The sequence below is a fragment of the Dermacentor silvarum genome, chromosome 3 (genome assembly GCF_013339745.2).
Source record: "Dermacentor silvarum isolate Dsil-2018 chromosome 3, BIME_Dsil_1.4, whole genome shotgun sequence".
Lineage (NCBI taxonomy): Eukaryota > Metazoa > Arthropoda > Arachnida > Ixodida > Ixodidae > Dermacentor > Dermacentor silvarum.
In genome coordinates, this window is record NC_051156.1 from 110,927,761 (window position 1) to 110,940,914 (window position 13,154).

General features: G+C 43.4%; 1 long non-coding RNA gene across 1 annotated transcript; it reads left to right on the top strand.

Moving 5' to 3' along the window:
- The first annotated feature begins 8,225 nt into the window (after nt 1-8,225).
- On the top strand, nt 8,226-12,902 carry LOC119443969 (uncharacterized). The gene is made up of 3 exons (XR_005190388.2): nt 8,226-8,358; nt 10,353-10,427; nt 12,080-12,902. It is a non-coding gene; the product is annotated as an uncharacterized LOC119443969 (long non-coding RNA).
- Nucleotides 12,903-13,154: the final 252 nt, after the last annotated feature.

Genomic DNA, 13,154 nt, shown 5'->3' on the forward strand with positions numbered 1-13,154 from the left:
ACTGAGTTAGGGAGATTCTCACTGCACCTGCTCCCACAACACATAAAGTGCCCTATTTTAAGCTGCAGTGCAACAGCTGTGCCTTCAAGCCCACGAACAATGAATTTCTTTTGATTTCTCAATGTTCTCTCAATCTGTAAGATTTGCTAGTCTTTTCTGGAACTGCTATATATGTGGCCACAACCTAATAAACAAATGGTTTCATAATTGTTCACATACGTTCCCAGCAACAAAAGCTGAATTCTAGATTTACGCGACAAGAAAATCAGGAGGCAATTGTCTTAATTGCATTATATATATATATATATATATATATATATATATATATGATGCAAAAACTCGAAATAAGATGGAAATAGCGGAGGAGAATAGTAAAGAGTTTCATATACAAATGTCCACAGCGAAACCCGTAAAAGTGTAGAAAAGGAATAGGTAAACTATGTAGGTAATAGGTAAATCGCATAGATAAATAGTAATCGTTCTACAGGTCTTTCACAACACACATTTTTATGGCGCTTTGTTCAGTCGCATAGTTTTTCATCTATGACGATAAGGCAGCCATATATTTGTTCGCAATGGCCTCAGTCGACTGCATTTTTTTGTTTAATGAAAACCAAAGAAAGATAGTCACCTTATAGTGGTGATCACTACGTACTATTTCTAACATTGGTCTTAAGATACCATAATAAAGAATGAATGAGCTCTACGGACATTGAACTGAATAAAGTACTATTCTCTGAAATTAAAACAAAGAATTCTGAGATCTTACAAGCCAAAACCAACATATGATTATGAGGAATGCTGTAGCGTGCACCCACTGCACGGTACACAGGTGTTCTTGCATTTCACCTCCATCTAAACGCCTGCAATTACGAATAACTACAAAAAGGCTCTATAGGAATCATACCGGGAACAGACCACTAAATGACATGATTACATTCGTACAACACTATCATAATTGAAGATATATGAGCCTGCCATGTGCAACCCACATTGAAGAAGTTGTGGTATAAGGCACGGTAAGTCAGCGGTAGACGTATGCGTTGACGAATCATGCCTTGTTTTTTAGACTATACACAATATGAATAGTGACCGGTGCCGTATAGCACAATTCTAATCTGTAAACAGGCAGCTCGAAGAGGTGGACATCGCTTAAACAATAAATTGAAATTCATGATTCATGAAAAGTTTGAGAACACCAATTTTTAACACGAAAGTGTTTTATGCCGGGGTCCACCAAGACTTCAGTGACGTATTTCCGTCACGGAAATACGTCAGCTTACAATGTACACGAACATAATACAAAGAAAGAAACCAGAAGAAAAAGTTCCACAAACATGCAAAATTTGGAAATCGAACCCACGACCTCTCGGTCCGCGACGATAGATCGCCGAGCGTTTAACCCATTGCGCCACAAACGCATTTGCAGAGAGCTACACAGACGCGCCTTATATATCTAACACTCCTCCGTGTACCCGCGCTCTTGCTCGGGGCGGTGCCGCCGCCTACGAGCAGAAAAGAGAAGTACTGCATTATGACACTAACGCGCACCAACAGTGAACGCTTCGGTGGTCTCAGCACTACGACTATAGTGCCTAGAATATACTTACTAGTGTGCCGACCGCCGGGCGTTTCTAATGGGAGACGCTGGCACCGCCGGTGATGCCTTCCGCCGGAGGCCACCAGACGGCGACACTGTTTGGGACCGTGCTAACCGAGCGGCGCATCGCGCGTCGCTTGCGCTTCGGATGCACTTTGGATGCGCGTTCGTAAGCGCAGTCGGTTGCGGCGCGTTGTAGCTTTCGAGCAAGTAGCATGTGGTGCCTCCGCATGTCATTGAAGACACGTTTCACTTTCGTGTTCTATACCGATTCCTATATAAGAGGGATCAACCACATTTTTTATCTAAATACTTTAGAACACGCATTACAATTTCCGAATCGTAGCCATTGCTTGCACGACGTATTCACTTTAGTGAATTATTTGGTTGCCACTAATTTGCAGTAAAGATGCATCGTTGTTCCACTTATTTTTTAACAAAACTCGTTTTATACATGGAAGCACAAAAATAGCTAGAGCACCAGTGCATTTTGCCCATAGTTTAGGAATGACAAATTAGCGTAGCTTGCACTGGAGGCGCAATGCTAAAGAGACAACGGAGCCGGTGGGCACCTAGCTAGTCCTGGCTTTTGGGCTAGGCTAAGCACTACCAAGTCATCCCCGGAATTTTCTAGAATTAATTGATTATTCATCGAATATTGATTAGCTATGTATTGGCTATCGATTGGCTATCTCAAGGTATTGGTCACGTATTTGGGCTAGGCTAAGCACTACCAAGTCATCGCCAGCTTTTTCCGGAATTTATTTATTATTATTCGATTATCGATTAGCTATTGATTGGCTATCAATTGACTATCGCAAGCTATCAGCCACACATTTGTGTTAGGCTAAACACCACCAAATTATCCCCAGCATTTTCCGGAATTTATTGATTATTGATCGATTATGATTAGCTATTGATTGGCTATCACAAGGTATTGGCCACGTATTTGTGCTAGGCTAAGTACTGCCAAGTCATCCATAGCATTATCCCAAATTTATTATTATTGATCGATTATCGATTAGCTATTGATTGGCTATCGATTAGCCATCGATGACTGACTAAGTTCAATGTATTCCCAACCATGCTTACTAGACTTAGCCAGCCTCAGCTTCGCTAGTTCAAAGGGGTATGTGCCATTGCGGTTGGACCCTTTCTGCACAATCCCCAGGATCGGCCCACATTTTCTGTTCCCATGTTACGGTCTAACGCTCGGCTTAAACAGCTCCGCTGTTAATATCCCAAAACTAGAGTCATCCTGAGAATTCGTTCGAATTAGATACGTCTCACGAACTCACAGATAACAATGCGTGATTACGAGATATGCCATAGTAATTATTATAAAAAACATCATGTGGAAAAATGTGTCTTAGTCGATCACGACTTTTGATATTTTGCGCAAGGTGGGTCTCTTCCATTAATCCAGCTAAGGACTGAAATTATGCTACTTGCCACAGGCCAATTTTAAACATTCTCTACTGTTTGACGAACACCGAGTAGTATGTTTTAGAGCACGGCCCGAGCTAGGGCTTACCCAAAAGACCGGCCGGGTAGGGGAGCTACCGTAAGCCGGGCCGGGTAGGGCAGTTCTTTTACGGGCTCGGGCCGGGCTCGGGCCGGGCTCGCGCCGGGCTCAGGCATGGCATGTGCTTTTTGACCCGGGCCCGGGCCGGGCTCGGACTTTCGGGTGGTGTGCATGTAACGTGCAGCGAGTTATCCTCACGCGTCTCGACTCTGAAAAACCTCTTCCCCCGGCGCAGCTAGAAGCTAGCAGTGTTACTCCTGTGTACTTCCCTTTTCTTCTTCCGTCGTATTTTGCGCTGTTTGAACAGAATGTAAAAGTCCAGAAAGACTGAAGTCGCCTCAAACCACAAGGATGCCATTGTATTCCTTACCTAAGTCAATGTAATTATTGCTTTCAGCGCGGTCTAAGCGTGTTCGCGACTTGCTGATTATTCAAAGGTGAATTGGTAAAACGGTGACCGGTAAGATAAGATAATTCGTCCGTCACGCGGCTGAAATGTAGCAATGCGTACATCCATGATTGCACACATGTTCTCAACCGGCCGCCTAGCAGCAGCGCATTATACGCTGCACCATGGAGGACCGAGAATCTTTCTTTCTCCATTGACTCCATCCATGCGCTGCGCTCACGACTGGTCGTGGTTGCGCTTCGGCTATAGTGTACTAGAATACGGTCGAGTGGGACGAGCGGCTGGGGCGGCGCATGGTTTGCAGTGAAGCACCCGACGTGGAAAAATACTGTGACGGCGCTGCGATAGAAGTGACTTGGGCTGCATCAAGGTCGCGCCGTTGGAAACTGCTGGCGATACTGCTCGGCAGGGTCATTCGTACTACTTCGCTCGCTGGTATTAGCGTTCAGACGGTCCAAATGATGTTCATAATTGCATATGACATGTATTTATGCCTTAAAAATAATTTCCTTTCCGGGCCCGGGTCTTGCCGTGAAGCTTTTGGTCCGACTGGGGCGGGCAGCCCAACGTAATAGCAGGCTCGGGCCAGGCCCGGGCTGAAAAAATCAACCTGTGCAGTGCTGTAGTATGTTTTACCACGCTCTAGTAATGGTGGTGAAGCATGCCTAAGCAATCGTTTATTACCGCTCCCTATTCCATAACCATGAAAAGAAAAGCATGTGGTAGAGACTTCATAATTGGGAGTGGGCACGGAACACCGCCTGAGGAGCCGTTGAGCCTCTGAAACGGAGCTTCAAATTTTGAACAGATTGAACAGAAGTATTCAAAGTGGAGCCCTGCCAGTACCTGGAGAAACGTATCCCATCACGTGCCCCTAATTCAAGTCGAATTAGGTTTCAGTGGTACCCTCTCATCATGGTACAAATTCTATATGTCATTAGGCATTGACCTTTCATTCAAGCCTAGTAAATCATTTCAATGATTTTCTTATGAGCGAAGGAAGACCGGCGAACTGGCATATCACTCAGGACGACCCCCATAACCTTTAGGCCAATCGTAATTATTGTACTTTTGCCAAGCCACAATCACAAGGAAGACCGGCGATTATCACGAAAGGGACAGCAGCAGACTACGAGAGCTGCCGCCACAAGCACTCAAGTCTAGGTTCAATGGGATAAAAATAATGTCTTTCTGATCACTTACAGCATTGCCTGGGATAATGATGATTATTACGTTTTTTTTGGCACAAGGGCATCTAAGGCCAAATATTGCCAGGACGTGTCTCATTAATTTGCATAATTATATGGTAAAACATTGCTTTAACAAGAGGCTGTATAGAGGTCTACGCATAATATATATCTTTATCTACATTAGTGCGTCGCTTCTAAAATATTCGCTAAAACAAATATCGGACCTTAATTGTGCTGGCCTCTGAAATACGTTTAGAGGCGTTACCACTTTCATATAGTGCGGGACCCGGCTAAATCCCGCAGAAATCGAGACGTGCCTGTGATTCGCGATGACATGATATCTAGCTCGTCCTGCTTCCAATGCTACTGTGACATAGTTGGAATCCGAGAGTTAATTGTGCACAATGTCTCTTTTAACACGAAAGTGTTTCATGCCGCGGTCCACGATCAACTTCCTGTAACGGGTGTCACGCCGGCGCGAACGCGTCAAATATGCTCTCTTGACAGGGATGGCTCCGCCATCTAGGAGTGGTCAAGCGAAGCACTGCATCGTGAGCACTAACGAGCGTCGACATTGAGCGCTTCGGTAGTCAGAGCGCAGCCGAGGCTCCAATGCGGTGTAGCCAGGGGCAGGCGGTGTAGGCCTTCTTCGGATGTGACGACGCAGTTTCCGCACATGGTTTGTCTTTCGCGTCGGATTTGCCAGTGACGCCTCGTCGCGTACGGAGTGCAGCTTCAACATGCATCAGCAGTGCTTACACGCTGCTTACTGCTTCGCTTCCGCTGAGATAAACATAGAAAACATGCTGAGCTAAGCAGCGCAGAAAGGCAAGGACGTGGACGGGCGAATCTCACTTTGGTTCGTCGAGAGACACGCCAGCGGGAAGCAGAACGCCTTGGCGCGTTCGCGGCGCACGCTGCGAACTCTGCCACTCGCATTTCTGAAGCTGATCGCGTCGAAACTCAACTGGCTGCCCAAGATACTACTGAGCCGGACCAAAATGCTCGTACCTTCGCCGAAGCGACTCGGCAGCAGGACGCCACGCGCCACTGCAACGTGCGTCACTGCAGAGTGGCAGCAAGCATTGCGGGCGTCGTTGCAGACCACGTTGTTGCCTTCACCCTGGACCGCGTGGGGAAAGGAAACGCATCGAGGCACCTTAAAATAAAGCAGATACAAAAACAAAGCAAAACAAATGAAACTTAGGTCTATTAGCAGACGAGCGCCATCCAGTTTACACAGAATATTGAGTAGACGCCGCACTTGTGGACAATAATTAAGGCGAGTGTGTCAGGCTGTTTATTTTTCAAAGAATTCCTTTCTGGACACGATACATTCTTGCAGTGGGACTATTGGGGAAGCAGATGTGAACAAAAAGAACAGGATAGAACAGTGTTTACACTAAAAAAGGGTGTTTATATTGCAAAAAAAAGAGACAAGCTATATGTAGCATGAAATCAAACAAATGCAATGCAGAGATAGTTTCAATGCGCACCGGTATAATCGCACTGCAGATGTTTTTTCGACAGTGAAGCTGTTAGTGTGACTACAAGCGCTTGAAAACCATAGATGCGTATCTTCACGCTGTTCGTCAAAAACAGCTTGTTCAACATGTTCACATTTAGCGAAAGTCAGCGGGAGACGAGGTTGTGTGTGCAAATTGATGCGCGGGCAAATTTCGAAGTGTCTTGCTTACCTAGGGGCTAAAAAATTGCTAGGGCCTCGCATATTGCTTGTTTGGAGGTGTTATAAGAAGCGCTTACCAATTTCCCCACCTACTCCAGTACTCAATAAGTACCCTAAAAATGTTTATCGCAATAAAAAGTCACATTGTTTGTAAGCACATTGTTATTACCAGCGTCCCTAAACCTACTGCTCGGTATCAAAACGTAATTTCAATTAAGAGATGGTGTTACAGTTTGTGTGATCCTCTGCCTAAAAAGCAGTGATATGGAAGGAGCATTGCGTAATAGATTCCTCGCTGTCGTCTATAGCCTTATTTTACTTGCTCCAACAGGAAAGCAGCAAGTGCATTACCAAAACGTTTGCTGACGGTTTTGCTTTTTGGCAACAACGTCGGCTATAGGCGAGCTATCGAAATTTAACGCGTTTTTGAACCGAACCTGTCTACTTGCTGTTCTTATACCAACACGGAAGCTTGCCTACATAGCCACAAGTGATCTGCGTTTAACTTCGTGTTGTTTATAAAATGCATGCCATAAGATAACCTGTGTTGTAATTCTTCATTTTTTGTTGAGATTATTTGTGTAATACAGAAAATTGTGTGATATTTTGCAGCTCTAAATACCTTTTGTGAATTGTGTTTTTGTCGTCCTTTTTGTATTTTCTTTGGCTGTCTGGCACCGACATTATGCATATAATTTTCTTATGTTTGCCGGAGTTGGTTTTATAACCTTACCTGCTGGTTAAGTTCTGGCCTATTTATATGTCGTTCTTATGTCAATAACTTGTTACCTTTATTTGTATAAGTTCTTCAAAGCCCCCCTTACCCAAGCCCCACAATGGGTCCCTGTACAGTACTGTATATAAATAAATTATAATTCAACAATAAATCAAAAATGGAAAAGTAATATAGACTGACGATGTCAGTAGGCTTGACAGCAAAAAAAAATATGCAGTTGCGCACTCGCAAAGGTACGTTTTAAAAGCCTGTCAAATTTCGTTCCGTCCTTAGGTTGCCGTACGTGTTTCCGTCCTCGAACGAGGCGGCGCGTAAAAGATAGAAGCGGTGCGTCACGGAAAACTTTGACCCCGAACTTTGTTTTCGACCAGAAAAGTAAGTTGAAGGTGAGCGGCGTGCTATTGTTCTTCTATTTGTTTTACTTTATTCTTATTTGGTTTAGCGCTAGCATACCTTTGACAGATGAGACAATTGTAAACAACGTCAACGGCAGCTTGACTGTCCTTCACTGCGGAACATTTGTTTTTCGGCCGTGGTCACCGATAGTATAGTTTGAAGAAAATGGTTGCGCATATCCAATTATTTCCTGCCTGCTACCCCCCCCCCCCCCCAACTCTTCACAACTGTGCATGACGTGGAACTATTTCGTTGGCTAAAGACCGAGACCCGAATCACGTCTGTTAAAGTCCGCGTTGGTGTTACTATGAACGTTCCCATGGCGGTTTACTCACAGCGACTTTGCTCGTAAGCATTTGGGATGAAGCGTAAGCTTGTACTTATCTGGTTTAATGTTTCTGGCATGCACGCATATTAAAAAGAAAGGATCAAGAGAACCACTGATATTAGACGAAGTGTAATCCAATTTTGAACCTACTCTTTTGCTCACCAGAAGGAAATGACTACTTTGTTTACCATCTCATTGACGGCTGACAAAGAGCGGAAAAGTGAAACGAACAGCTCATATGATGGGTGTTGTCGCAACCGCGTTATTGACTGTGTGTTGACAAAAACATTTTTTTTCCTATCTTTAACTTCTCCGCCTACCTTCGTCCCTTCCGGGTTATGACAGCTCTGACATTGGACGTAACAGGGAGAGTTAGCTAAAACCGCATATAAGTGCCCACCCGAGACCACTTGCGTATGAAGCCAGCAATGAGCTACGTCGGCGTGAAAATTTATCCAAGTTCACAGAGTGGAGCTACCTCAGAGAAGTAAGTGTCTTAGGATTAGTTCAGACATTTGAGGAAGGCATGGCATCATAATTCCGTGGACGGCAATCGGTTGAACTTCGCCGCAACAGACCGGCGTAACTGAACCGGCAAGCACCTACAAAATATATATAATTCGAAAAGTCGACCTAGTTTCAAGAAGCTTTCCCTAGCAACGTTGAGAGAGTAGCTTTTTTTCTAATAACATAAGCATTTGCAACACTTAGTTAGTATTTAATGCTACGTTAGATTAGTGTTTCGGTACTCAGCAAAATACTGCTATAACTTAGCGCTAAATGCGAAACCATAAATCAACAGTGAATTTTGTACTACATGCGGATGCTATAGAAGAAAGTAACCTCTCGACGTCAATATTTGAAACTTGGTGAAACTCGCCCATTACTTTGATATATATATATACAGCGTGTTTCAGCGAAAACTTTCACATTTCATTTAAGGTTTCCTGTGGCAGGTAGCCTAATACGAGGTAATGCGCTGGTCTACTCGAAGAGGCGGTCATTACTTACAATAAAAACTGAAATGTATATTCGACTAATCAACAAAAATTCACTAATTAAGTATTTAACTAATTACCTGATGGCCCATATTGCTATTTACAAATGGTAGCCGTGGAGTTCGCAAGGCGGATCCACTTCGAATTAATTCTCAGGATGACACCAGTTTCGAGATCTTAATTCCCGAACTTTGCGGAGAAATACATTGGCGTTCCAGTTAATTTTGTGATGGAATGCATAAAGCGACGTTTTCTTAAGACGCTAACTGGAACGCCAATGCATTTTTCCCGCAAAGTTCGGGAATTATTATCACGAAACTGGTGTGATCCCGACAATTCGTTCCAAGCGGATCCGCCTTGCGAACTCCACGGCTACGATTTCTAAATTGCAATATGGGCCCATCAGGTAATTACTTACCAACCTATTTATTGAATTTTTGTTAATTATTCAATTATGCATTTTAATTCCTTGTGCAAGTAATGTCCGAGGACCAGGAGTGAGCCGTCCAGCGGCCCAGGGCCATTGCCGAGGAGCTCGAAAGATTTTTCTCCGGCGATGGACCCCTGGCAGCCTAGCCCCGGGCACAAGCAGCTTTAACCGGTGGACAAATAAAGCTTATTCCTATCCTATCTTAAGTAATGTCCGCCTCTTCGAGTAGACCAACTCATGAACTCGAATTGTGCTATCTGCCACAGGCAACCTATAAGAATTTTTGAAAGTGTTCGCTGAAACACCCTGTATGTTAAAACCATTATTTTGATATATATTTGAATAAATGTAATTTGAGTTACGATGCTTATTGCCGTAAAGTTCAACGGATTGCTGAAGGGGCAATGCCCAAAATTTCTGGGCATACTCAAAACTCGTGTGGTTACACTCCTATATTTGTCTCGTACAGAAAAATGTATGTGGCTTTGAATACATCTTACGAATAACCGGCATCTCTTGCAAGATCATCATTTTGTGTTCAGCAGTTGTGGGCACAGGATCCCAATATTTGTAATATGTATCGATACCTTCATTCTTCTACAGTTTATAAAAAACTCGAACTCTGGCTTTCACGCGATTGAGCATGAGGATGATGATATAGGGCGGTATTATGCCACGAGGTTGTCGGCGACCCATTAAAGGAGAGGCATCGTCTATTTTGCATTGAATTTACCGATAAGCAATTCAATATTGTTAAGGGTTCCTAATACATTCGCTCAATGGGTAAAATACAAAGCTATTTTATTGCATAATAAGGTAAATATTTCGAGAGAACTAAATAGAGGTAAAAGAGACTGAATAGAGGCCGAAGTTTCGGGCTTGGCATTCGCTAGACTGTCTCTGGCTTTGAATATTTCAAGAATCATTGAGCGCTTACAATAAAGGGGGCGTTTGACGGACTTTAATTTATTTACTGTTGACGGAGCATGCATAAACTATACAATTCGTCTTGCTGCAAATTCCGTGATCATATTTTCACTTCTTTCTGTGCAGGAAAATAGCAAGTCCTCGGCACGATGAATTCACTCGGTGTTTTCCTGCTGGTTTCTTCGGCTGTGATCGCGACAGGTACGTTCAACGTTATTCCAATTTACGTTTCTTTTTCTATGCAGATACATCAAACTCACTTAAAGTTCAGCCAACTATATCTTAAAACCATGTTTTAAGGTGCCCGCGATATGTCAAACTAGCATTTCACAACGTAAAAATTGGGACTTAAAGTATTTTTTAAAGAAAAATCTGTGGTTTCAAAGCAGGATCTCTATATATTTTTATTACTGACCGAAAGCTCGCTCATATTCTGTAACCTAAGACTAATTATATTTTGAGAAAGCCGTAAGGTGTAAATGATGATAAGAAACTTTTCAATACACACTTTATAAGTCGAGTACTTAGGTTGGTAGCCTTATCTTTCTAATATCTCATGGATAAACTACATGAGAAGGCTGCAAGAGCAATGGGGTAGGAAATGTTGAAGCACAATCCCAAAGCAAAAATATTATTTAAAATATCCATAATTTCGCGGCAGCTACTAAATTCACAGGATGCAAAGGCGTTACTTTTGAGTGAATGAACAAAAAATTATTGTAAGACGTTTCTTAAAAGAAACCAAAAATTATAATGCCAGATATAAACCCAACGAGACGATAAAACCAACCAAATTTTGTGCTACAACCACTGCACCGTTTCAGCGAGAATAGTCAGAGAATCCATCCGTTCATGCACGTGAGTGATCTTGGGACCAAGAGACAAGCGCCGCTATTCGCATACAAGAAATGAGCCTGCATTCGAGCTACCAGAATGAAATATTTTCAACCACGTGCCTTACTATGCATCGAGAATGCACCAGAATACTTGGTGAAATTTATTAATATTGACAACACTCGTGTGGAAATATTTTTGCAAGATCTTGGGCATATGGACGTCTTCTCGGCGCGCTTCCTTTTTTTGCGAACCCAGGTAGTTAAGCCAAAGAAGTGAAGCCGAGTCAACTCGAAGCTAAGCACTACACCTGTAGCACCTTCTCAGATTAGAAATATCGCTGCCACCATTATCACGATCGGCTTATATTATTAGGTCCTAGGGAGCAAATAAATTCTGAGCTGGCTGGTACTCATCTAGAGTGTCCCGAAACGCAAGCTCGTGATAATCTTTCATAACCCTTGAAACATGGTTGGAGGTATCTGTATTGAAAATACTTTGCGTCTAAATAAACACACTACTACATTGCCTTTAGTTCCGCAATAAGTGCCGAAGCTAAAAACTTAATTACCAGAGCGACCTACATCACTTGTTGCGAGCATTTAGGCTACGTTCTGGGCGTTATCGTTGGTTATTTCATGTGCCTGGTAATCACCACTGCCAATTGCGAGATGTCTGCGATAGGACTTGAAATATGTGACAAATATTACCTGTATAAAGTAAACACACAACTAGCATTTCGAACGCCAGCTTCTCATTCATTTTTATATGCTCCAAATATTGTTCATCAAGAACATTGTACTTTATAAAGCAGTGAAGAATGACGTCGGCTTGAACACGTTAACATTTTTAAATGTGTCCTGTGATTTTGTTGTGTAGCACATGTTTATATGTATTTTAAGAATAGCGGAACTGACTGTTTTTCTTAAAATGCATTCGAAATGACATAGGCTACCTCTAAAATCGTACTAGGGGAAATTTGGTTTGACGTGTCCAATATATTTATTTATTATTTGCAGCATTCCCAAGACACCGCAGTGCTGTTTACTTGAGCGCGCAGCAACAAGCTAATCCGGAAAGAGAAATGCCCACGCTGCCACCAATTTTTCGCAATGCGCCAGATTGGCTGCCAGGGTTTGGAGGACCGCCACCACCATTTCCCCCTTTCAATGTCACGGATGTCAAAATGCAAATACCCGAATTGATCCCGTCACTTCCATTTCCGCCCAACTTCGCGGCTAACAGCGAACAACTTCCATCGATGCCCAGATTTCCACCCGTTCCGCCTTTCCAGAATACTGGCGACAACCAACATGGAGGGTGGCAATCGCCGCCGCCATGGCCACCTGCGCCTGGTAATGGGGGTGACAACCAAAGCTGGCCAGGAATGCGAAGCCCACCACCACGGTTTCCTTTAAACTTCAGCCAAAACATACAGAAAGGTGAAACTGGTTTTTCTTGGCCACCACCTCTCCATTCCGAAACAAATGCGGGCCGCAATCAAAATTACATACCTGGATTTGGAAGCCCACTTCCCTTCCAGAATGGTGGAGGCCGTGGAAACGAACGGCCCAATTTTATGAGATCGCCGCCACCGTTTCTCAGGAGTACCGATAACAGCAGTCGAGCCTCCCTAAGCGATCTTGGAAGTCGACCACCGCTTTCATTTATTAATAGCGATGGAAACAACCAAAATGGGAAATCTGAATATGAGGATGGAACATCACTCCGTGCGCAAGGTGATACTGAAGAAAGTGAAGGAGACGAGCAGACATGGATGGCCGCAGGAGAACAGCGGTAAAGACAACACCAATTGTCGGGAAATAAAGTACTGTCCACACATTTTTTTATTTCAATTTTCAATACTCTATATGACGCAAAGTTTGTTGTACGTAGCAGAAAGTGCTGCAGAAAAGATCATATCAACGGTACCATAACCGTTTTCATTAGTGCATGTATTTCGCAAAGTTCAAACTAACTTTCTTAACCCCACTAATGCTCTCCAGCTTCGGATGACGTAGCACAACTCATTGCCCCAACTGTCCGGAGACAAGGCCTGATACGGAACCCATCCTGTACTCATGTAACACTGCC